At 37.9% G+C, this 25,664-nt stretch overlaps 1 protein-coding gene across 3 annotated transcripts in view; it reads left to right on the forward strand.

Annotated features, from left to right (window-relative positions):
* Nucleotides 1-25,664, forward strand: part of LOC149070611 (3',5'-cyclic-AMP phosphodiesterase 4C-like) — a 344,660-nt gene that overhangs the window by 262,354 nt on the left and 56,642 nt on the right. The window lies entirely within an intron of this gene.

A 25,664-nucleotide genomic window follows, 5' to 3' on the forward strand; every position in this document is an offset into this window, starting at 1 on the left:
GAGGACAAATAGCAATTTATAATACACCGACATATGGTTCGGCACTCATGGGTGAAAAACACGTTCTGTCCCAACGGAAAGCGTGGTCAGACTGAAAGAGCGTCTGTGGTGGTCAGAGTTGTTTCCTTCACTTCAGCATTTTTATTATCAGTTTTGACGTCTCAGCTGTTGCCTTTTGTTGATGTCAAAACTGATAATAAAAATACTAGGCGTTTTCCACCTTGATGACGGCACCCATGAGTGCGGAAACATATGTCAGTGTATTATAAATTGTTATTTGCTCTCATCTCGTTGTGAATATTTTCTAGTCATTATTTATCATTTATTATGTCATCTTTCACCTGTAAATAGTCATTAACGCATTTCTCTGTAAATATCGCTAAATTGACGACAAACTTGGTGAACTTGGTGACAGCTCCGATGATTTGACTGTGTCACGAAGCCAAAGGAAAGGAGCAGATCTCACGAGACTGTGAGAACTTTCTAGAACCTTTCTTTTGCTTGTATAAAAGTGCCGCCAAAACGGAACTGTGAGCTATTTCTTGAGTTTTTTAATACGCGATCTCTGGTATGTGAGAGAAATCGCTCTCTGTTTAGTGAGATTTAGTCAAAAATCTCTGCTTGTGAATACGTGTACATAGCTGTTCTGTAAAATAAATCTGTGTTGTCCTTAGAATCGCTTTGTTCTTTGCCATTCCGAGTGCTTGTGAGAGAGTCATTATCCGGAACAATAGTTTTTCACCATGTTAGAGGGCATGAGCCCCAAGGGGAATATGAGGATTCAATCAACTCTAACTGAATCTACCAAATGTTTTTTGTTCAAATCTGACTAAAAATATTGAAATAATCCATGACCTCATAAAAAGTTAATGTCACGACAAATGAGTGCGTTATTCATTCAATAGGTGATCCAAAAAAGTGCTAGAGTATGTGACTTTTTTTTTTTGGTGAGGCAGTGTATGAATGATTATTTTTCTTGGGATTGTGAAACAAAAGAAAGGATTTGATGGACACGTAAGGGAATTAGGAAATTATTTTTTCCTTTCAGACGCGTCGGAAGTTCTTTCATTATCTTGAAAAGTTAATTAAAGTATCAATTCCCTAATGGATTCATTTGTAATTTAACAGGCATTTTTTTAATGTGTTAGATGAATTTCCACGTGCATTAATCTCCGTGTCCGTTTCATATATATTTTACTCCCGTTTTTCTTGTACAGGTATTTCCCAGACCATGTAATGCAAGAAAAAAACTTCATCGCAATAACATTTAATTAGTAAAAAAACCATGAACTTGATTATTTTATTTAATTAGCATTTATTACGAATTCATTTCTATTTGTATTTTCAAACGCAAAAAATTTCAAACATCTCTCGTGGAATCGGAAGTAGCTAATTAGCGGATATATCCGGTTTTCGCCGGAATCAGGCCGAAACGTACGATTCGGTTCGAAATGATGGATATTCCGGAAAAATAACTCTCTGGAATGCTAATTAAACTTATGATGTATTACAACGGTTGTGATTATTATAATGATTATCACGCCACGTGTATGATAATTGATTTGATCGTGTTTGTTTGGGTAGAAATATCCGGTGAAAATGAATGCGTGGGGTTATTCAATTATTTCAAATCGTATACCGTCGGGGGGGAGCTTTTGAAATCGTATTAAGTAAAACCCGGTGATTTGTCACTTATTTCAGTGGAATTAGATATTAAACTGGTGTTTATAAATCAAACGTAAGTTCTCTGCTGTGTATTATAATTCATTAATTAATTATGAATGTTTGTTGAAACGGTTTTTCGGTTAGTTGCAACTAAATTGATCGTTCTTTGAAAGAAAGAAAACTCCAAATATGGTCACGGCAAGAAATTTGGCCATGCCGTCGTCACGCGATTGTAATAGAGTTTTGCATATTTTGTTTGTGCGTGATTGCAGCGAGAGGATTTATGCATCTAGTGCAGTGTTTCTCAACTTTTCTGAAGACAAGGACCATTAAAATGTCTGAAACAATTTGACGGACCACTTGAGTCCCGTATTACGGGAAATTTCTGTAATTTTCGATGTTACGATTTTTTTATATATTTGTCCCATTTTTTCAACGACACTCATTTCAATTTGTTACGTTTATACTAATGTCAGGAATACACGCGCACACACACATACACAGCATTTTCATAATATAAAGCCGCGTATTATGATAATTATGGCAGAAATTAGAAATATTTGTCTCACATTAATATCCCGTGTCTTTGTTTCATTTTATTTGCCAGGTTTAACGTTTTGTTCTCAATTTTTTTTTTAATTTCAATTTACGATTGGTGATTGTGCCAACTTTTTTCTGACAATGTTTATTGACGATATTAATAATTCTAACTCACCATCAGATAAGAAATTTATTTGAATATATTATATATGAGAATTGCATTTGAATATAATTAATGTATTTGTAAATGTATATAATTACCAATGTATATACATTTAGAATTATTTATTGATTGATGCTAAATGTATTTTCTGAATACTGAAAGTGCTAAATGTATTTTCTTTAACACATTTAGCACTGTTCTTTTATTTACAGTTTGATCATAGAAAATTGTCTACGGTCGACTATACAGGCCACGGCCTCTTGTCGACTAATAATATGTTATATATTGTAATCTTAAACTGAAATAAATAATAAAATTGGCGATGTCCCGTATTTTTTACGGATTATTATTTAAGATCCCAGTTTACCGAATTTTATTTTTCCTCAATGAAATATGGTCATCAAATCATTTGAATAGCTTTGTTTACTGCAATTTGTGGCATCACTTAATTTTCGCAATCTTCAGAAATTTTAGCAGTAATTAGCAAAATGCATTTAAACCAACAAATTACAAAAAATTGCAACAAATTACTAATTTGCAAAATTTAGTGATATCCCGTATTTTGGATCGCAATTTCCTGCATTCTCCTCGATGATATATGATGAACCTAAGTATGAAAGTGTAATGTTATTTGAATTACAACGGTGAATAATTTTATCAAGTCGGCTGCGGTTCACCTATGCCATCGTCGTGGACCATAGTTTGAGAAACGTTGACCTAATGCATGGATGCACGATTTTTAGGGTATATTTTACAGGGTATCGTGTAAGATTCGAATTGCATGTTCGATGGGCGAATAAGGAAGTTGAAGACTCCGGAGAAGGATAATCATATTAGTTTGTGTGAATGAAGCAGGTTCAATTCTCGTTCTGTTCGAAATTTTCGAGAGTAAGCACGTAAATTCGACAAGTAGGGCCTATGAAAGATCACTTGACCCGGGGGCCCATTATAATCTTAAGACGACGCTGACGGAAACCCTATTTCTTCGGCTAAATAGTTTAGTCACGTGACTATTGGCTAAAGCTACTGTAATTTTTTGCCCCAAAAAACTAGATGTACTGTCGCTATGTCCGATTCCGGAATTCCGATCCACTTGTGACTTCGAAAATATCAACTACAATACAATATTCGTTTAATTATTCCCCCCCCCCCTCCCAAGAAACAGAGCCCCACGGTAACCAATGATTTAGTGCAACAGCGGAACTTTTTTTCAGTAGACATTTAATTATGCGGTCTAGTGCTCCCGACTGTAATGGCACAATTTGCTATCAAGTTGGCACAGTCGCTTTCATCCTAGTTTGAAGAAGTGCCTGTGCAGCCGCTACAGTTCTGGTTTACCCTTAGAAGCGATGGGTTTACACTTCGGTATGCTCTTTATTAGCGCAAGTCTAACAACGGCTACTGGTAACTGTCGCAAGATCGAGAACAAATTGCTCAGTGGGCTACTAGTCTCACTCTTTCACTCCTCTATTGCCATAGCTGGCTTCGCAGTTCGTTTTATCCATTCTGGTTGATCTCCATCCCATGATCGATCTTCATTTTGATACGATATTCCGATCTAACTTACGACCGTTGTAGAGAATTCAGTGCAAAATTAGTTTATACAAGAATCCGAGCCCCACGGTAACCAATAATTTGTATCAGCAATGGTATTTTAATTTCTTTGGGATTCCCGGTTAACGGCTTTGGAATACCGCAACTGGCTTTCCATTTTTGAGAGCGGCTTCCGTTCCAGTGTGAAGCGCTCGCGCAATGTACAACTGCTTCCATTGTGGTTGCATTCCTGTCAGAAATCCTTACTGCCACCTTAGTTTCATAGATGGGCTTTCACTTCGTTAGCGCAAGTCCAGCAACTACTGGCTTACTATCTGAACATCGACAACTTCAAATCCCTCCTCTGTCTATCTCCTCCACCATCCCCCCCCCCCAGTTACCGAGAAGCCAACTTCATTTTGATGCGAAATTCTGGTCCTTCAGTTGTTTTTTAAAAATTCTGAACATTCGTTTAAATTTTAGAAGAAACAGAGCCCCACGGCAACCAATAATCTGCAACTACAATGAAACAAATTTCTGTGCTGTCTAGCGCTCGTTTGCGGTATTCCAAAACCACAATTCGCTTTTCAGTTTGGAAAGCCGCTTTCGACATATTTAAGGGCTCCTATAGCCGCCCTCATTATTGTTTGAAGGGATTGTAAAGCCGTTTCCGTTCCACTTTACGTGTCTGGACGACCGCTTTCATTCCGTTCCTTAGAAGTGATGGACTTGCACTTCAAGTCGCACTTTATTAAAGTCTAAAACTACTGGTTTACTGTCACAAAATCGACAACTTCAAATCGCTTAGCACTATGTAATGCGCTCTCACTCCTCTATTGACACTATGCCCCTTAACTAGTTTCCGAAGTGTGTTTCATCATTCATTCCGTATCTCTGCCTCTTATCCACCATCCCCCACCTTCTTTTTTTCTTTTTTTGCCGAGAAGCCAACTTTAGATCGATCTTCATTTTGGTACATGGTCATTCGCTTGACTGTTTTTGAAAAAATGGAGAGAAAAACGAATCAATATTCGTTTAAATCTTTTTTTACAACAAGAAACAGAGCCCCACGGTAACCAATGATTTGCAGCAACAGCGCATCCCCTGTTTAGCCGTTGCACAGCGACAAAAAAATTGACTTTCAATTATATTTCCTTTCCGCAGTCTCTAGTGCACCTGTCTGCGGTTCTGGAATACCGCAATTTGCTCTATACATTGGATAGCCACTTCTAGCTCACGAGCCTGGACGACATCTTTACTCAGATTCTTAGAAGTGATGGCTTTGCACTTCGATAGGCATTGCATTAGCGCAAATCTTACAATGGCCACTGTCGTTAGACCGACAACTTCAAATAGCTCAACACTATTTCATCCGCTCTGTCGCTCCTCTTTATTGACACTCTGCCCCATAACTACTATCGAAGTTCGTATCCCCATCCATTCCGATTCTCTCTCTATCCTCCACCATCGCCCTCTCCTTAGTTACCGAGAAGCCAACTTCAGATTGAACTAAAGATCGATCTTAATTTTGATAGGAAATTCTGGTCCTTCAATTGACATTGTTTTAAAACATTTTGTACAATATTAGTTCGAATTTTAGAAGAAACAGAGCCCCACGGTAACCAATAATTTGCCGCAACAGAAAACCCGCAATTTTTTGTGCTATCCAGCGCCTTTGAACGCGGTTTCGGCGTTCGGCTGTTTACTTTGAACAGCCGCTTTCATCCTGGTTTTCACGATCTTCTGCAGCCACTTTCGTTCAATTTCCTAGAATCGATCGACTTGCACAAGCTCGGAGAGCACTTTATTAGTGCAAATCTAACAATGGCTACTGGTTTACTGTCGTCAGTTAGACAACTCCAAATCCAACAATCGCTCCACAATCTTAGCACTATTTCAGGTGCTCTTTCACTTCTCTTTATTGACACTCTGCCCCATAACTAGTTTCTAAGTTCGTTTCATCATCCATTCCGATTCTCTGTCTCTCCTCCACTATCCCTCCCTCCTTTGGTTACCAAGAAGGAAATTTCAAATCGATCTTCATTTTGATACGAAATTTTATGGTTCTTCCTTCACTTATGTGGCATTTTATTCCCATATCCCGTTTCTATGTTACGAGGATCCTTCGCTTTACGCGTTTTACGAGATTTTTCCTGTCGCGATAATTTTGCAGAACCAATTAATCACGTAAAATCGGAGACATCACTCCGAACTCATTGCATGACTTGATTCTCTTTGTCATATGTCTGTTCTCACAGGTTTTTTTATAATTGTATATGAATGCATATACATGACTGGAGGTCCTTTAGATCCCATGATGGGGACATCTTTTTTTCTCCCTGTAACTCAGAATTTGCTCTGGTACGATCACGCTGTCAGGGGCAATGAGCTTACATCATGTAACCGACAGAGCCTGACCGTGCTCCGTCCGTTCTATTCTGTTCTATACGTAGATTTGTTGTTTCAGTTTGTCAGAGGCATCCAGGCTGAGCTGGATCGATATAAGGTCTAGACACATATGTAACGCAGCGCGATCGCTTTAATAATTCATCATAATCCTTCAGATTTTGTCTTTTGATTTAATAAGAATGTCAATTGCTTTTTCAAACTTGATTTTTTTATATGATTGTACTAGTGAAAAATAAATTAGCATGATATTTTCGGAAGTTGAAGGCGAGTCACCAGCAACAGGGGGTCACAATTCCCACTCAGTGAAGACTAGTCAATTCAGGTCAAATATTTTTGACCTGAGAATGAGAGAAATATTCAGTGAGAAATATTTTAGCTAACTTTTAATATTACTCGCGGGTTTAACATTGATGCAAAAAAATTTAAGTTTTTCACATCACAGTTTTCTTCGAAAACATTCCATAAGTTTCCTTGGTACAAAAGCCACACACACAGCCATACTTTTACTTCCAACATTGCCATCTTTCGAAGATAAAAAGGTAATAAATTCACTCGATTGTGAGACTTGGTTTCGTATTTCTTAATTTACTGACATTTAATCATTTATCAAGGAAAAAAGATATTTGTCTAGTTTTTCAATCAGACTGAAATGACGTAGCACTTCCCGTGTTGATTAAAGATTTCTCTCATAATCAGATAACTTCGTAACGTGGAGCGATCGCATTTTTGAGAGCTCTTCCGATTCGAGACCAAATTAAACAATTTTTATTTATATGAGGACTGGTTATTTAAATAACATACAGCACCTCAGTGATGGACTCGCATCGTGAGGACCCGAGTTCGAACTCCCACAGTGGATGTTCGGCTGAAGTTGGTTTCCTGTGGTTCCCAACTTCTAGGTGCGAATGCGAGCCGATATTCCCGCTAAAAAGTCTCACCGCAGAGAGCAACAGGCCTACAACGGCAAATCTTCAATCATTGCACTTCACTCATAGTTCGAAAAATAGGTAGCAGATGGCAGCACTATAATAAGCATCACACAGAAACAAGCTTCCCGTTAGGTTCACAACACGGACACGCACATTCCAACACGTACCAATTCTTTAGAAGTTCCGCAGAGGAATATGTACGGCGTGCATGTGGGGTTTAGTAGTTATACCTCGGCACCGCTGTGGCGGTCGAGTGGTCATAGTGGCGGACCCGCATCGCAAGGTCCGAACCCCACCGTCACCCAAGTTGTGTTCAGCTGAAGTTGGTTTTCTGTGGTTCTACGCTTCGAGACTTCGTGAATGCAAGCCGATCTCCCCTTTTAAAAGTCTCGCCACTGAGTGCCAGAGAACTACAACCGATACAAATGTAATTCAATCATTAAACTTCACTCACTTCTGAAATATAGTTGGCAGCACAGAAAAATCAGACATAACGCTAGATACTACTCACTGGGTAGTAAATTGCCCAGAGATGGCGATAAAGCTGAGTTGTGCTCTGTTTTAAAAGAAAAAAAAGTTACACCTCGGCTATATATAAAACGCAGATCATTCATTCCGGAATCACATTCGTCCGAGATTTCAATTCGTTCCAGGTACGGCCCAAAATTTGAAGATAAGTTTATAAAAAACACTACACTTTTTTAGAAGCACTAGAGAAAAACAGACAAAATTGATCGGGGGGCTTGTTAAAATGAAGAGCTTCACGATTGAATGAAGTAGAATTTACAGGAAGATGACAAACTGGAGAGTATTTTATTTTACATTATATAGGATACATATACAGGGTGTCCTGCGAGTCTTAATTTAGCCTTTATCTGATCAACCGTTCGTCGTAGAGGTAAGAGATCTCCTAGTTTCATAAATACTCAAAATGTGTTCGAGAATCACTGTGTGCCAGTTTCGAGAGTGAAAATACAGTGTGTCAGAAAATAAAAGATCTAAATTTTTATACGTTCCACTTGTCCTCCAACTTCTAATTAGAAAGTTGTTACCCTGTCTCTCCGGAGGGCAACATAAAAAATTCCATGTTTTAACTTCAATAGTCGCTTAAATATTTTAATTCCAAAAAACAGAGGAAAAGTTGGGAACTAACGGACAACGCTCCTTTCCCTCACTTACTCGGTTAAAAGTGACGACCAGTTTTCCTAGACATGTCGTTGAGCTATGGTTCGTTGTATCACGACTAAAGATTGCCGGATGTCGTATAAGTGATTCCTTCCCACACCATTACAATCTGCAGTTGTATTGCTTTCCGAAGAAAAAACGTTATTAGTCCGCTGCTGACCACTGGGGTGCCGTCAGCGGACACAAAACAGAATCGCAATTCATCGCTGAAGCCGATGCGGTACCAAATCACAGCTGTCCAGGTTAGTCGCCCTTGACGCCACAGCAAACGAAAGTGTCAGCGATCCTCTCTTTCTCTCCAGTTGACCGACCAAAGTCACTCACATAATAATTAAGTATTCATGAAATGTTGTATAGTAATACTTTTAAAATAAAAATTCTTAATTAATTATAACGTAAATATTTTTCCTATTTGAAATAAAATTTTCTTGACACAGTACATATATAACAATCCTGTTTAAATGTCTCGCCATTGAGAGTAACAGACCTATAATGGAATGAATTTTGAATCATTACACTTCTTTCATAGTCTTAAAAATAGATGGAGCACTAAAAATTCCCGTATAACGTTAGATATACATTCGATACTGTTAAGAACACATACAAACTTCTGGCATAATTCATGCAGTACTAAATTTCCCTGGCGATAGCCCGGAGTTGTACTCGGTATAGAGAATGGGGGGGAAAGTGTGTGTATGCCGTTAACATTCCAAAAAAAAACGGCATTTAATACTACATTAAACACATGGGCTTCTAATCCGAAAGCGAGATGGCAGCACTTAATGACATATCATACATATATGAGGTAACTAGACGTCCTTTACGAAGACATGCCTCCTGTTCGATATAATTTCAAGCGTCCTCCTACGTTTTAGAAAATTTGCCCTATTGTCTTCCTTTTGAGATTCTGAACTCTGAAACCTATGTCTCTTGTATCTTTCCCCCATACATTTTTGTAGGCGTTGACCAATAGTCAGTGCCGAATTAACGCATAGGCCCCACTCGGGCAGGACCCGGGGACCTCAATTGAACAAGGAGCCTCAAAAATGTGAATTTGGACGGGGTTGTTGCCTCTTTCATTTAGAAGTGGAGAAAATAGGATGCAAATAACATTCAGTGCTGATTGCTATAGAGCGATATTACCTCTGACAAAAAAGGCAACAACCCCGAAAGAAAAAAAACTTTCTGAAGGTAGAGAGAGAGAAACTTTCGCGCCTTGCTTCAGGCAAAGTTATAAAACTGACCAGACGGTGTGAACAATTTATTAAACGCGCGAGGAGACGGATCGTTATGGGTTATTTTTATGGTTTTTAGTGGTTCTGTTTTAGTTGTAAAAAATTAATGGTGATTTTTTTGTTTTATCATAGTGGCGCCATCTGTTGGGAAAATTGAGAAAAGTGATGTTACTAAGACACGCAAGCATCCTCCTTTCTCAGTTTCCGCGTGAATCTGGTAACCCTATACATCCCTCACACCTCTAGATACAAAATCGCTTATCGGCTAGCTTCATCTTATAAAATACTAGCTATTACCCGCGGCTTCGCTCGCATGGATTTGGTAATCTGAAGATTACTCGGCGATGAGTCCCCCATGTAACATTTGAACACCCTCGTGACTCCCTTGGGAGTTGAGTTTTCAAAAATCCCATATCAGTGGGTATCTATATCATAAAATACTGGCCAAATTTCATATTTATAGCTTCAGTGGTTTCGGCTCGTCCATGATTGTTTCATGCAATCTTTGAACCGCTTTATCACCCCTTTAGGGTAAATTTCGAAAAACCCTTTTGGAGTGAGTCTTTCCATCACGAAATGAAACCACTGACGAAATTTCGCACTTACGGCTCGGCATGATTTCCCTTTGTTACCTTTGAACCCCCCTTAGAATTTGAGAAATATCATTGGTCAAGAAATTAGTAGAATGGCAGAAGGGCGACAAAATTTATGGGGCCAAAGGCGGTTAAACCATAAATCCACCTGGAGGTTACCTAGGTTAGGCGAGTAACAAAGTCAGTGAATGACTAAAAGAGTGGCCTAGAGAGCAAGGGACCGAGGTCAGTGAGTGACAAAAAAGTGTGGAATCATGTGAATGGCACGAAGAACGAACTAGAGAGCGAGGGATGAGGTCGGTGACCAATGGATAAAACAAAAGAGGGCTCTAGAACAAGAGACCAAGGTCAGTGAGCGACTAAAAAGCGTTGAATCATTTGAATGGCAAGAAGAATGATCTAAAAAGCGAGGGATGAAGTCTGTGAGCAACCAAACGAGTAACCTAGAGAGGGTGTAAGCATGGGAACAACCAAGACTGACCTAGAGCATATGCAATCATGTGAGTCACCAAAACAATGTGCAAGCATGTGAGTCACCAAAACAATGTGCAAGCATGTGAATAACCTACAGAGTGTGTAAGCACGGGAGTGACTTAGACAGCGAGTGACCAAATCAGTTTGCAAGCATGTGAGTGACCAGAAGAGTGACAACAGTCACGGGGGAACAAGCGTGCTATAGCCCGGGGCAATAATTTGAATATTAATTTGAGGAGTGGAAAGAGTCAAGAAAATTCGACTAGAATGGGAGAAAGGCGGCAAAACCATAAATCCCCTCGTCTGAACATACTTTTAAGTATTGACTTAAAGTAATATAAATAAGTCTCATTGTAATTTCCGGTTATTATGCATAATCACGAGCATTTTGATAAGTATGATAAATTTTTTAATAAGTGTTAAAAAAATTATCACTTTCACCGGCGATTATGCATAACACCCAAGTGTCGCATCGTTGGTAAACATGAGAAATCTGTAAATATTATACTAGAGGTCGATTGAGTGATTTGGAAATGTGCCGTGGATCACTTGAGCGATCTGAAACTACTTGAGTGGTCTGGAACTGAGCCACGGGCCGCTCAAGTGCTCTGGGAACTGTGTTGCTGGTTACTCAAGGGACCTATAAATATAAAGCGGGTAACGTGAAGGATTTAGAAATAAGTGGATCATTTAAATGAAACTGGACCACGGTTCATTAAAATGATTTGTAAATGTACCGCAGACCACTTGAACACTCTGTAAATGTGCCATGGACCGCTTGAGCACTCCGTAATTATACCCCGAGTCAATCAAGCGATCTGTAAATATGCCGCTGGTACGATCGAATTGAACCAAAACCACCAGTGCTCCCTTGTACTGAAATCGTGACGTTTTCCTGTCGCGAAAGTCATAGTTTGATGTCCGTGAACCAACAGTGATAGTCAGCTGGACATGATTTTCAACAACGCGCGAAAACCATAGACCATAGCAAGCATTTATGTACAGAGTGTCCCATAAATTCATAAAGAGTTTAAAAATCCGTAAGCACGTTGAAGGAATTTTTTATATTTTATGCGGTTTGCTAGAAAGAGCTATTCTCAGCACTATCTCTCATCTTTCCGTACATAAAAGGATTTCTTTTCATACGGAAAAAAATTGATTCCAATTTTTGTCGATAGGAGGTACCGCACGAAAGCAAAACACTTTAAATAATGCAGGATGTACGATTAATAGCTCATTTCTGAATTTTCCCGTTGCTGGCACTTCCTTAAGATTTTAGTTGCAATGTTGGAATTGATGATAAAGCGCTGTTAGTGAAGTTGCTTTACCTCAGTCTTGGATCACCGGCCGAAGTTTTACGAACGTTTTGGAAACAAAAGAAATTGAAGAAAGGTTCGGGTTCTGTTATTTGCTTTCGCACAGTGCCCTCTGACGACAGAAATTTGAACAAATTTTTTTCGGTACCAAAAACATGTTTCCCCCTTCGTGAGAATAACTTTTTCGCAAACCGCTTTCAAATTTAACAGTTCCATCAATTACTTTTTAAATTTTTAAACCGTTTACGAATTTATGCGACACCCTGTACTTCCCATTCACTCATTATCAATTCGGATGATAGACGGCAAGAATTACCAAGACCGTCTGAGATTCCATTTTCGAGACCCGAATGCAAGCCGATCTCCTATTTTAAAAACTCCCTCCGCACAGAGCAGACAGATCTACAACATGATATTTACACAACATGAAAAATTCAAGCATTTACCCATTAAAATGCAGGAAGACAGATAGCACCACCACCAAAAATGCGAAACAGTCACAGCTCTGACAATATGGATACGTTTGGACTACACTTACACTTAGAACACGCATTCTGACGTGCACTGATTCGTTAGAAATTCCGCATAGGAATGTCAAAAGCCGGGTTTTCCTAGGAGTAGAATTTCTGCGCCGTGTGCAGAGTGAAAACGCTGATTGGTTTAAAACTTGAAATTCAGGTTTTTTGACCAATCAGAGTTTTCACGCTCCACGCACTGTGAAAACCTGGCTAAACGGCAGTAAATTACCAAAATCACGATAGACCAAAGTTGTGAGTATAGGGGCCATTCAAGTATCACGTCAGCATCGATGGAGAAGGTCGGGTTTTGAGGATGAGGAGAAGGGGTTGAATGTTGTTGGAGGTTGTTTCTCACAAATTTTGGACATGATTTATGCTTATCTGATATAACTTTCCATGTTTGTTTGTAGTTCATTTATCTATGGTGTAAAAAAACAAAATCAAAATAGCATGGGCTCTAGGGCTAGAGCCCTACTACTTCACCAAACACCAACTCTGGCCATATCGCTATATTGCAATTTACTGCCATTAGTGAGATGGGTTGGAAGTGAAGGCGCTGTCTATCGGTGGTCGCCTCGAGTTCGTTAGGGAAAATATCTTATCTATATCCTCCCTTAGGTTCGAAGGGCTAGAGCCCTGTTATCTATCATTCCACTTTGCAGAAAGGGCTATCGGGACAGTTACCGTTCAGTTTTTTCAACTGCAATGCTGTGAAAATGCAAGAGCAATGCACGTGGTGAAACAAAAGTCTAATTTATTCTCAGCTTTTCTCATACTGTACAGGGGTAGCTTTCGTCTGGAACTCTTAATACATTGATGGGAATTCGACGGTATTTGGATTGCTACTTGAAATATACAGCAGAAATGTAAAATCTTTGTCACTTTTGTGCCTTATTAAAATTTTTCCAATTTCTCTCAGGCACTTATACGTATTTGTGTTCAAGTAGAGCCGGTTTTCAATGCTAAAGATATCTAAATTCTACAGAAAATGTGGTCTCTAAAATTCACGAGAGTTAACATAAAACAATGTCGAAGTAGGCATTTACGGCAAAAAAAAATCTCAAAAAAGGCATTTTTACTGAAAAGTTTGAAAATGGGAAAAAAACCACGACATTTTGCCTGAACTTCCACGCTCTAAAAATTATAAAATAAATTCCAACACTACATGAATTGGAAATTTTGTTTCTATTCAGTATATTCTCAATGATCTCTCTTCCCGTACTGATATTAAGTATACATATATACACTAAGAAACCCTTCGATTCCATTATAATAATACCCTATCGGTTAAATTAGATTTTAATTAATTACCTGTAATTACTCTTTTTCAAACAGATTTACGCTATCATCAAGTTATAAAGCGGACCTCGTTTCTAAATAGAAAGAATAAAATCTAGAAAGAAAAATTCGATAAAGAGATGCTAAAAAATCTGTGAGAAGAACGAAATCTAAACCGATTTCTTTTGACTGTTTTATTTTGTTATTTGGACGCGATAGGAATTTTAAATGCAAGAAAAGAATTTGTTTCGGAGAAAAATCTTGTTGGAATCTTGAATCAGCGCCGCTGTGTTTGTAACGTAATGAAAGCAATGACAAAATTTCTTTCTTCTTCATTCGAAGAAACTTTTTTTTTAAAAACCTTGACTCGCATTAGATTTTGCGCTAAGATTCGAATTGAAATTAGGTGGAGCTGCAAATTTAAAAAGCAAATATGTCTAGGTGATTCTTCTTTATTCGATTCTATGCTATTTGTATGCACACAACACCCTCGTTACCATTGTCACTTTTAGAATAGTAATTATGAGAGAGAGTTTTTCCCCCGCAGAAAATATGAAGTATTTTCTGTTGTACCATATTTATTTGTTAAGCCTACTAATGTTTTCGAATCGGCCCAGATATGAAGAGGCTATCAGTTGAGTCTACGACACACTATTCAAAGTTTTTACCTCAATCTGAAAATATGTAAATTGTATGTAAAAATCGGATTTCAATCTCGTTTGCCTAAAGCTGGGATCACTATAAAAGTTTATAGACGTTCTTTTACAAATTGAAAAAAAACAACCAATAAGCCTATTGGTAACATTCGCTCAAATGTAATCGATAAGCTTATTGGTTGCATTTTTCAAGTTTTATAAATGAACACTTCTAGAAAACTTTTATAATGTAATGCCAGCCTAAGAAAAAAAACTACATCTCACTTCCAAGCAAGAAACTGCTAGAGTTCGATTTTGCAAAATATGCTCTCACGGAGGTAAACTAAACTAGAATGGGAAAACGTACTTTTTTTAGTGAGGAGTCAATTTTTTGGGTGTCCCACTGTCATCAAGGCATTCGCGTTTGGCGCTGCAAACCCGAAGTATTCGCTAAACAATGTTTGAAACGCTAAGTGAAATTCGCTGCCTTATGGTTTGACGGCTTTACAAGCGCTAGCACTAGGGGCCCGGGAGAGCTTTGCATTTTGAATGTCACGATAAATTATGGTACATACCAAGAAGTCTTGGACCATTTCATGCCACCGTCATCCGAAGACGATTTCGTTTTCCACACACAACCGGATTCTACATCTAGTCATACTTCAAAGAACTGGCTTAAAGAAAATAAAATTAAATGCTTCCCTGGCCTAAAAATTCACCCAATGTGAACCCAATAGAAAACATGTGTGATTCACAGCAATTCACCCCAAAGAACAAAAATTAACTTTTGTCTACATCTACATAAAATCCCTATGAGCCAATATCTCTAGCAATTACTGTAAGAAACTAATCAATAATATGTCAAATCGTGTGTAGATAGATGTTATCAACCCCTGGGCTTCGGGAATCGGATGAAAGCTGCTCTCAAAATGTCTGTAAAGTTCATCTGCTCTTGAACATTCACATGATACTCGCTCCATGGCTTCGAACTTCCACAATCATCCCACGTAAACGTTTTACGGTTTTTAAAATAACGTTTTTCCCCCCATATCTTCACAAACAATTCACCTATAATGGGTACTGTCTCGGGAACTAAGTTTTTTTTTTAATACAAGCTTAGCCCTCTAGCGGCAACAGTGTGATGCTATAGATTAGTTGTTTAAAACTATCAGGTGGTCTCAGTACATGAATGTCTGTGACAGAAACATAGCTTGATAGTGGTGGCACGTCAATCTGCGATTCGAAAAAACTGACCACGAATCCAGGGTTGGGCAGTGAAGCCTGGCTGTTTTGCTCAGTTATGCATGAAATGACTGTGGTGTGATAAAAATTTAAAACTATAAGCACGTGTCTCGCTTAGTAACATTTATATTCATGCGTTCCATGTAGGGCACCCCTTAGGAGTATACGATCGGTGCGGTTGCACTTGGCTCCGCCCTTGCGGTAATAGAAGTAAAAAAATTATTCATAACATGTATCAAATGATACGTCTTTTTCTAGTGAATAAGGTGTTTAAGCTCCAATTGATTTGATTCTGGGATTTTCATCAGTTCCAGAATTATTTCTTTCATTAATTCAGAATTTTCATCGGTTCTGGAATTATTTCTCTCATTAATTCTGAATAATATCCATCATTCATGCATATTTCTCTCGTTAATTCTGAAATTTTATCAATTCTAAGGTATTAGTCTCCCGTCAATTCTGGGGGTTTTTTCTTTCATTTAATGAGCTAATATTGAATTTTCATCACTGCTGGATTTTTTTTCATTTATCAATTCTGAATTTTGTTCAAAAAAATCTCTCTTGGATTTTTTTTCTCTCATTAATGCTGAATTGTCATCAGTTCTAAAATTTCATTAGTTTTGAAATTATTTCTCTCATCAATTTGAAATTTTCTTCAATTCTTAATTGCCATCCATTTCATTGATTTTTGAGTTAATTTACATTTAATTGTGTCTATATTTATTTGAATAGATATTTTTCACTTTCCTGTATACTCTGTGATAACGCATGAGTACTTTGATTCCAGATTGCCTCCCCCCCAAATATTATATAAAATCGGGGACAAGGAGCCCCGAAGTTATTTTCGATCTGCCCCCCGCATCTGATAAGAGAGGCATTGATTTCATATGACTCTTTGGAGAAAATAAAAATTATTCTTGATTATTGTACTGTTTGACTAATCAAATTCTGCCCAAATCATTAGTCTGTAAACAGAGGCGCCGACCTGAAGAAAACATTCGGGAGGGGGGGGGGAAGGCTGAAAGTTAGTGGTTGTCCCGTATATACGGTACTCAAGCGCATACGTAGTAAAAGGAAAGTGCATCGCATTATTTTTTAAGAAATTACTGGGAAGGATCAAATGACCTCAGCCTCTAGGTTTTGGCGCCTACGTATGAAGATTCTCGATGTTCTAAGTATTCCAATGTAAATCGATTGAAAATACTGGTTCAAACAATCAGAAAAATCCAAAACATTCTAGTGAATTTTTTCTCATATGGAATGTACAGGGTGATTACAATCAAAGTTCCCGTACTCTGAGTAGGTTTTCTCAAAAACTGCTTATCCGAATGCAGCTGAATTTTTAAGATATTTTAAGGAGACCATGGGAGAGATATTTATGAAATAAATAAAAAAGTTCAATATTTAACCACCAAGTGAAAAAAGTGGAACTTTTTTACTGCATTTTACATTTTCCCATGGTTCATATAGGGTATATACCAAGTTACCAGACCAGAACGGGCGCTACATAGGTCTGAGTAGTTTGAGTATACTGACACTGCTCAGACCAATCTAGCAGCCGTCAATATACTGACAATACTCCGACCTATGTGGCTCCCGTTCCGAAGCTTGTATTCCATTGAAACTTGGTATATACACTATATGGTCCGTGGGAAAAAGGAAAATTCAACAAAAAGCACCACTTTTTCACCTTGTGGTCGAAAATTGGGCATTTTTTTTATTTCGTGAATGTCTCTCCCATGGTCTCGTTAAGCTATCTTAAAAATTTGACTGAATTCGGATAAGCAGTTTTTGGGGAAAAACTACTCAGAGTACGGGAACTTTAATTATATAATCGCCCTGTATATTTTTTAATATTTCCTTACCAATACTATATGGTTTTTGATATTCTGTATAATATAAGGCGAACCGAGGAAATGTGTATCTTACTTATGTGATACACGTTTCCAAAGCTTCAGGTTCGTATGAGTTTTCCTTCACATATGCGACGGATTTATCCGTTAACAAAAAGGAATAGGATATGATGACATGTCATGTAGAATCAGAACTCCAAAAAAAAGTCCATGTTCCATACCGTTGGTTTTTGAATTAACTGCAGCAGCGAATAGTACGTGAGTGAAATACGCCACTGAACTGATTCTTATTCCTTGCTTTGGCTCCTTTTTCGTTCGATTCAGTCTCCAAATGACGAATGGTTTCCCCTCAAGAATTTCGATTCGCACAAATACGCACATCAACTGGTTTTTTTTTATCATTTATAATTTCATGTCTTTCAGTTGGTTTCAAAAAAGATTCTCGGGAAAGATATTCAGATTCCTTGGAGTTCAATGAAGCTTAAGGGCATACGGGATGTTCAAATCATGAAAATGACGAAATGTTTGTTTATTAAGCAAAAAAAAAAATAAAAATTGTGAAATTTGCGTAAAAAATATTTTTTCTACAAACCGCATTAAAATTGTTCGTTATTTTTCTACTGGGATTTTTGTAACTAAAAAAATCATGGTTTTCTACGGTAAATATCTCCATTTCTGATTTTTTTCAGTGTTTGTTTTTTGTCACAAATTGATATTCGCCACATAACATACTAAATTCTGTTGTACAAGGTGATTATAATTAAAGTTCCTGTACTCTGAGTGAATAGTTTTTCTCGAAAACTACTCGTCCGCATACAGCTACATTTTCGAGTTATGTTAGTGAAACCATAGGAGAGAAATTTATGCAACAAAAAAAATAGTTCAATTTTTGATTACCAGGTGGATAAATGAAGCTCTTTTTTATTTAATTTTCCGTGGTCCATATAGCGTATATACAAAGTTTGGAAGGAATACATTGATTCAGAACGGTCGCTTTATAGGTATGAGTAGTGTCAGTGTACGAACGACCGCTGAATAGGTCTATGAGAAGTGTCAGTATACTGAAACTACTCTGACCTATGTAGCGCTCGTTCTGGTAGACGTATTCCATTGAAACTTGGTGTATACGCTATATGAACCATGGAAAAAAAAGAAAGAAAAAAGCAAAATTCATTAAAAAAAAGCGCTACCTATTCACCTGATGGTCAAAAATTTAACTATTTTTTTATTGCATAAATTTCTTTCCCATGGTCTCATTAAGATATCTTGAAAAATTAGCTGTATTCGGCTGAGTAGTTTTTGAGAAAAACTATTCAGAGTACGGGAACTTCAATTATAATCACTCTGTGTAACTTTAAAATGCATCGAAATGTTTACCACTTTAGAAAAGTTTTCTTTCCGGATAACATTTAAACGGAAAGGCACGTACACGAGGTTTTTCACTCTCGATGTTACTCATGTCCTTTAACATCGATCCTAACGGCACGGATACATAGAAATGCTAAAGCTTTATCAATAAGACAAGCCGGAATAAATCTAATCGCATTAATGGAGATTAATGGTCGAAAAAGAGCTTTTTGGCTTCGCAGCATCGACAAAATGCAAACACTCGCAAGAAAACAATGGATCCGAGATTACGCATTTTCTACTTCTCCTCTTTACCATTTTGTCGCTAATGTTTTCGATCGTTAATGTCGTCGTCGTATTTTCAATATTTTTATTGTTATTGCGTTCATTTTTTAGTCGTTAATTATCGTCGCTCTGATTATTATTAGTTGTAATAATTGTGTTTGTGTTTGTGTACGGACCGTAATCAAATGGCAAGAGACGGTTCGAAAACCAATATTCATTCGACGAGTAATTTCGTTTCTGTTTTGATTTTTTTTTTTTTCCCGCTCCCACGCACTTTAACGATTCGATTTTCGGTCGATTGGCAACACTCTAACGCTAAATAATATATTTTTATAATCGATGAAAAATAATAATACTGAGATAATTATATACAGGGAGGGGAGTATTAAAATATAGAATGTTTTTGAGCATTGCTGTGTGAAGAAAACGCCATTTTTTCGCTCCATGAGACACTACAAATATTCGCATACATCATACCCATGACCAAATGTAACCTTCGATCATTTGATCATTTTTGTCACACCACGGTCATTTTCTGCACACGAGGGCTAATTAGACCGGGACCTACAATTTATTGCCGATTCCGAACGGCAGGCTTGTTTTTTATACTCGTCGAGGGGTTGGTGCGCTAACCCCTCGATGGGGGACTCCCTGCGGTAGCAATTTTTGCTGCGGTCAAGTCGCCGTTTTTTGTTGTACCCCTGTGTCAGGAAAGTTTTCTGACAAGGACGAACTGGGTATCGAACTCGCGACACCTCTAAACATCCTTTGGTACTTTAGGCGAGCATCTTATCGACCGGGCTACCGCGCCCCGTTCTTAAAAGAACTCTTCTTTTAAGAACGTCATAGATCCCCGAGCCGAGTGATTTTTCTGAGGACCAACTAGGTGAATTCAGGAAAATTTCAACCAGATCTGGTTTATGTGAGCCCCTCCCCTCTTCATTTGGGCCCAGCCTTAAGACGGCACTACCACGAAGTCATCTGATGTGGCCCGTGACCTCAAACCTGATTTTGCAAAAATGAACTAAGCGGCACATTACCATATCACTTTAGAGACCTGCGATGCAGTCTAACATCAATTAAGTGACAATAGGTTTATTCGGAGCTATTCAGACGATGCGGATGCGGAGCGAATTCGTCCGCATCTTTGGCTACTTTTTAAAGGTGATTTTTCACGGACTTTTTTTAATTATTTGCCATAAATACCCTTAAAAACACCATATGATGGTCCCTGTTCATCAAATACGATGTACCCACATACGTCTATCCCTTTGTTTCCTTCTGAGATGGAGATATAGCAACTTTAACTGCCTTTTGTCCATATTTCACAATTTTATACAATAAAACCTGCCAACAACGGCCACTGACGGGACCAAAACTATAAGCCGTTCTGTTCATTACGAATATTTAATTGACTACATACTTTAATAACTTTTAAATTTAATTTAAAAATTTTAATTTTTTTCTTTTTAAATTTTTTAAATTATTTAAAAATATAAATATCTGAAATATTATTTTAAATATTATTTATTTTTTTAAATTTTTTAACTGTTAATTTTTTTAAACTTTAAAAAAAAATACTTTTATTAAACAACGCTATCCACGTACGGTGTTCACTCAGGGCCGGATTAAGACGTTTGAAGACCCTAGCGCTTGAAAATTTTTGGTGGTTCCCTCGATACCTACAAGTTTATTTTACTCGATATTCAGTCTATAAACTGAAAAAATGAAATTTTATGTTTCAGAAGTGAGACTAATATCTAAGGATGGGATTTCACTCTAAAAGGTTTATGAAAGTTATTTTATAAAACTTGAAAAATGTAACCAATAAGCACATCTGTTACATTCGAGAGAACTTAACTGATCCGCCTATTGGTTGCATTTTTCAAGTTTTATAAAGAACTTTTATAGTGTAATCCCGGCCTAAGACAGAATTGTGATGTGAATATTTCTAAGCACAGGCATTTTGAAAGTCTCCACCCCTTCCCTTTTTTACTACTTGCAAATTCTTTGATATCTCCTGAATTTTTTTTTTTTTCTTTTTTTTTGGAACATCGAAAGTTTTGGATGTTTTTGGATTTGATTTTTCGAACATTGGATGTGTTTTTGGAATTTTTCTTCCATATTTTTCCGAAAAGACGGATTTTTTTTTTCAAAATATTTTGAAAATATTTGAAGACATTTTCTCCCATCGACTACTTGTGAGGATCGGAATGAAGACATCTTTATATATCCATATTCTATGTGGCTCTAGATTAAACCACCAAAGAATGCCTCTAGGCTGCCTATGGGCACTGAATCAGGGGTGAAGGAGAAAAATAATTACAAAAATTGCGAAAAAACAGTTTATATGCACGAATTTCGAACTAAAGATGCGGGCGATTCGTCCGCATCTTCAGCGCTCGTTTGAAAGGGTATGCGGACCCGCGTCCGCATCCGCATCCGCGTGAAAGGGGCCTTAAGTGACCAGCAGTGCAGTTTCATATCGCAACGCGTTTCCAGATCACGTGACTCGCTCACGTTTCCCGATTACTTTACTGACCCGCGGCACAGTTCTCGATCACTTGGGTAGCCTGCGGCACAGTTCCCGATCGCTCAGGTGGCCGCCACGCATTTACCGATCACTTAAGAAACACGCGACACAGTTCCAGAGCACTCAAGCCGTGCTCTGCACATTTCCAGATCACTTAAACTATTTATTTATTTATACGACATAGTAGTCCGAGGCCTATACAAGAGAATGCGTTGGGCCGATATGATTACAGATGTGTTTTTACATTATGAATAAAATTAGCTATCGTGGGGAATCAACGACGGGGCGGGGAAGCTTGTTCTAATCAACTATAGTACGAGGGAAGAAACTATATTTAAAGCAGTCAGTAGAGGCAAAAATTGGATTAAATTTTTAAGAATACTTAGTTGCGTTCGAGAAATAGGATGATTTATATAAAATACTAGAAGTGTCAAAATGGAAAAATTACCATGAAGAATTTTAAAGAGCTTAATTAAACGGGAGGTAAGTCGATGAGTGGAGAGGGGGGGTTGAAGGTCAAGTTGGCGTTCAAGTGCGGAAACGGAAGCTGATGAGGACCAACAGTCGTGGATGAAACTGGTAGATTTATTTTGGATAGATTCTAATTTATCGATATATTAGAAGTGTAGGGATCGTGAATTTCTGTTGCAAAAGAGAGTAGCCTACGGGAAGGATGTAAGTTTGGTAACAGGGAAGTCGTCTGTAAGATTGCAACGTACGAAAAATAGCTTCTACAGACATTCATTAAAGATGTAATTGACATGAAGGTTCCAGCAGAGATCACGACACCGAGATATGTGTATTGCATAACTTGGGTTATATTCGAATTAATGGTAAAGTATAGGAAGATTCTATGGGGGAACTGATCCGCGGCGCATTTCCAGATCCCTAAAACGACCTGTGATCCGGTTCCACATCACTTGGGTGGCCCTCGGTGCGTTCCCGGATAACTCAAGTTACCAGCAGCACATTTCTAGATTACTTCGGTAGCCCACGGCCAGGCCCGTCATTTAGGGGATCAGGGGAAGACCGTTGCCCCCCCCCCTGGATTTTGAAAATACATTAAAAAGGGTATATATATAAACAAATATATATATACATACATTGAGTAAATGTGCTTTGTCTCCCCCCCCCCCCCTGGAAAAAGTTAAAATGACGGCCCTGTGTTAAAGATCACTTAAGTGACCCGCGGTGCTTTTACAGATCACTTAAGTGGCACACGATTCGTTTTCAATTGAAGTGGCCCGCACTCTGTAAAAGGTTGATCACCCTTGGCTAACATTATCTTTGAATTTTTTTACTCCTGACATTAGTGCATTTCTCTTATTTTATCTGAAGCAGTATTATAGCTTACACGTTGCAGTGAGTCTTCTCGGATTCATTCATTCTGAAGAATTTAAAGCCTCTGGGCTATTGAAATTGCTGATTCATTTTCTTCTTATATATATATTTTTACTCGTACTCCCTTTTCCACTTCACCTTTCCTTCAGTATAATTGAAATGTTTTCACGTATGCTCCAGGGCTCAATTACTTCTCTAAGATTGCACAAAAAAAAGGGGGCGGGGGAGATCACTGTGTTCCGATGGAGTACGTGAAGTGTTTGCTTTAAAAATTGCTGTACAATTTTTTAAATTAAAAAAAGAACTATCGTAGTGTGCAAATTAATTTTTCGCTGTAAGTAAATTCGGTCGAAACAGTTTTTCTTTCCCAGTTGAGTTTTTACGAATAGTTTCATTTTTTCCGAGTGAATTGCTCAAAAATTCCATTTCTTTTTATTCAATATTTTGCCACTTGTAAAAATCCAATTTATTATTATTGAACAAAAACATGACAAACAGTACAAAAGACAAAAACAATAGCAGCGAAAAACATTAACACAAAAAAATATACATAAATAAGGTACATTCACTTTGTGATCCCCAAAGGACTAAGCTGCCCTTCCAGTAGGTCTATAAAAAGAAAAAAATATGATCACGTGCATTAACACCCCTATTAGAGAAACATTCCCAGCTACACTACAACCTGGAATTGTCCCTTACTAAACGATGCTACGTTATCGCCCACCAACTCCGGTCATATATCGCCATACGCTAAATTCTAACCAGTGGAGTTGGATGGGAAACGAAGGCACCATCCATCCATCGCGCGGTGGACTCCTCAAACTTAGTAACTAAACAACTTATTTTTGATGTTCGGTTGAACCCGTGAACCTTGACGGTAACCTCCATGGTCGAAGACAAGCATCTTACCACTACACCACTCGAGCGCTACTAAACGATGCTGGTGTGTCCTTGTCGAAGCAGTTGATTGACGGAGTATATAAATAGTTCATGGTCTATCCCATTGAAAATTTTGAGCACTTCGATCATATCCCCCCGACACCTGCGTTCCTCTAATGTAAACATATTCAATAAATCAAGTCTGTCTTCAAATATTCCCTTATAGCAGCCATGATGACGGTGATAACCGATCGACTTTCACTGTATAGCATTATCAGGGGCAATTTCGTGAAGTTGCTTCACTGTTTCATTTGGGGGCCATACCTGCAGGTAAACAAAACCTGGTACTCCAATACTGAATGTAACTATGCAGGGTGTCCTGTAAGCGCTGTAATACGGCCCTTTATCTCATCAACCGTCCGTCGTAGAGGTATGATTCCAATTTAAAAAATGCTCAAAGGGCATTCAAAAATTACCCTGTAGCTGTTTGAGAGTAAAAATACCGTGTGTTACAAAGTAAAAAACTTTTTATGCGGTTCCCCTGTCTTGTAGCTTCCTATTAGAAAGTTTATCATCTCTTTTCTGAGTTCAACAGAAAAAATTCTATGTTTTTAACTGCAATATTAGCTGCGATATTCGAATTCAAAAATCTGAGAAAATTTGGGAAAGGGCAGCATAAATGAGGGAAAGGACGTTGTCCGTTAGAGACAGTAGAGTTATGTTGTTGCATAGTTATGTTCTTTCACAACTTTTCTCCGATTTTTGAATTCAAATATCTCAGTGGATATTGCACTTAAAAACATAGAATTTTTCTGTTGGACAGACGAGGGCAACAACTTTCTAATTGGGAGTTAGCGGACAGGTGAACCACATAAAAATTCCGATTTTTTTATTTTTTGACACACTACTACTACTACTTAACCGAACATTTACCTTGTAGACATTCTGCTACGGAATTTCCAACGAATCGGCACATGCCGGAATGTGTGTTCTGAGTGTATGCTTGGCCCTAACGTATTTATGTTGTCGAGTTGCGCTTGTTTCGTGTTCATGCTGCCATCTGGCTACCATTTTCTAAAGTAAAGATGGAAATGCTTGAATTTTCATGTTTTGTCAGTATCATGTTGTAGGCCTGTCTGCTCTCTGCGGAGAGGAATATAGTGCCGTGACCAGGATCACGTTTTTGACACACTGTATTTTGACTCTCAAAATGGGTACAGGATAATTTTTGAACGTCTTTTGAACGTTTGTTAAATTGAAAGTATATGTCTATGACGGACGATTGTTGAGATAAAGGCCGCATTAACACTTCTAAGACACCCTGTATATACTGTATAAGCATCCCATCCTCACTTGTGACACCCAAGATTATCGGGAAATAAAATATTTTTTTTTTGCATTGACTTTGGTAATCTTTTTTTGTAATTTTTTTAATAGAATAGAATAGTGATCACATAGTCCGACGAGTAAATCATTCAGAATAAGATATGGGGGAAAAAAATTGTGTTGATGTGCTGAAATGGGATTGTGCTCGTTAAAAAAAGCGCCATATACATAGCTCCACTTACATAAAAATGCATTCATTAATACAGTTTATTTCTCTTCACCTAGGAAAAAAAATCTATTTATGATTCCTAAAACTATCGAAATGGAAATTCTGTTGAAGTATATATTTTTATTATTTGAACGCTTTTACGTTTACTTCAAAGGA

The sequence above is a fragment of the Pholcus phalangioides genome, unplaced genomic scaffold, assembly GCF_987345545.1.
Source record: "Pholcus phalangioides strain wild (caught in Gottingen) unplaced genomic scaffold, Ppha-v1.0 ptg000021l_1, whole genome shotgun sequence".
Lineage (NCBI taxonomy): Eukaryota > Metazoa > Arthropoda > Arachnida > Araneae > Pholcidae > Pholcus > Pholcus phalangioides.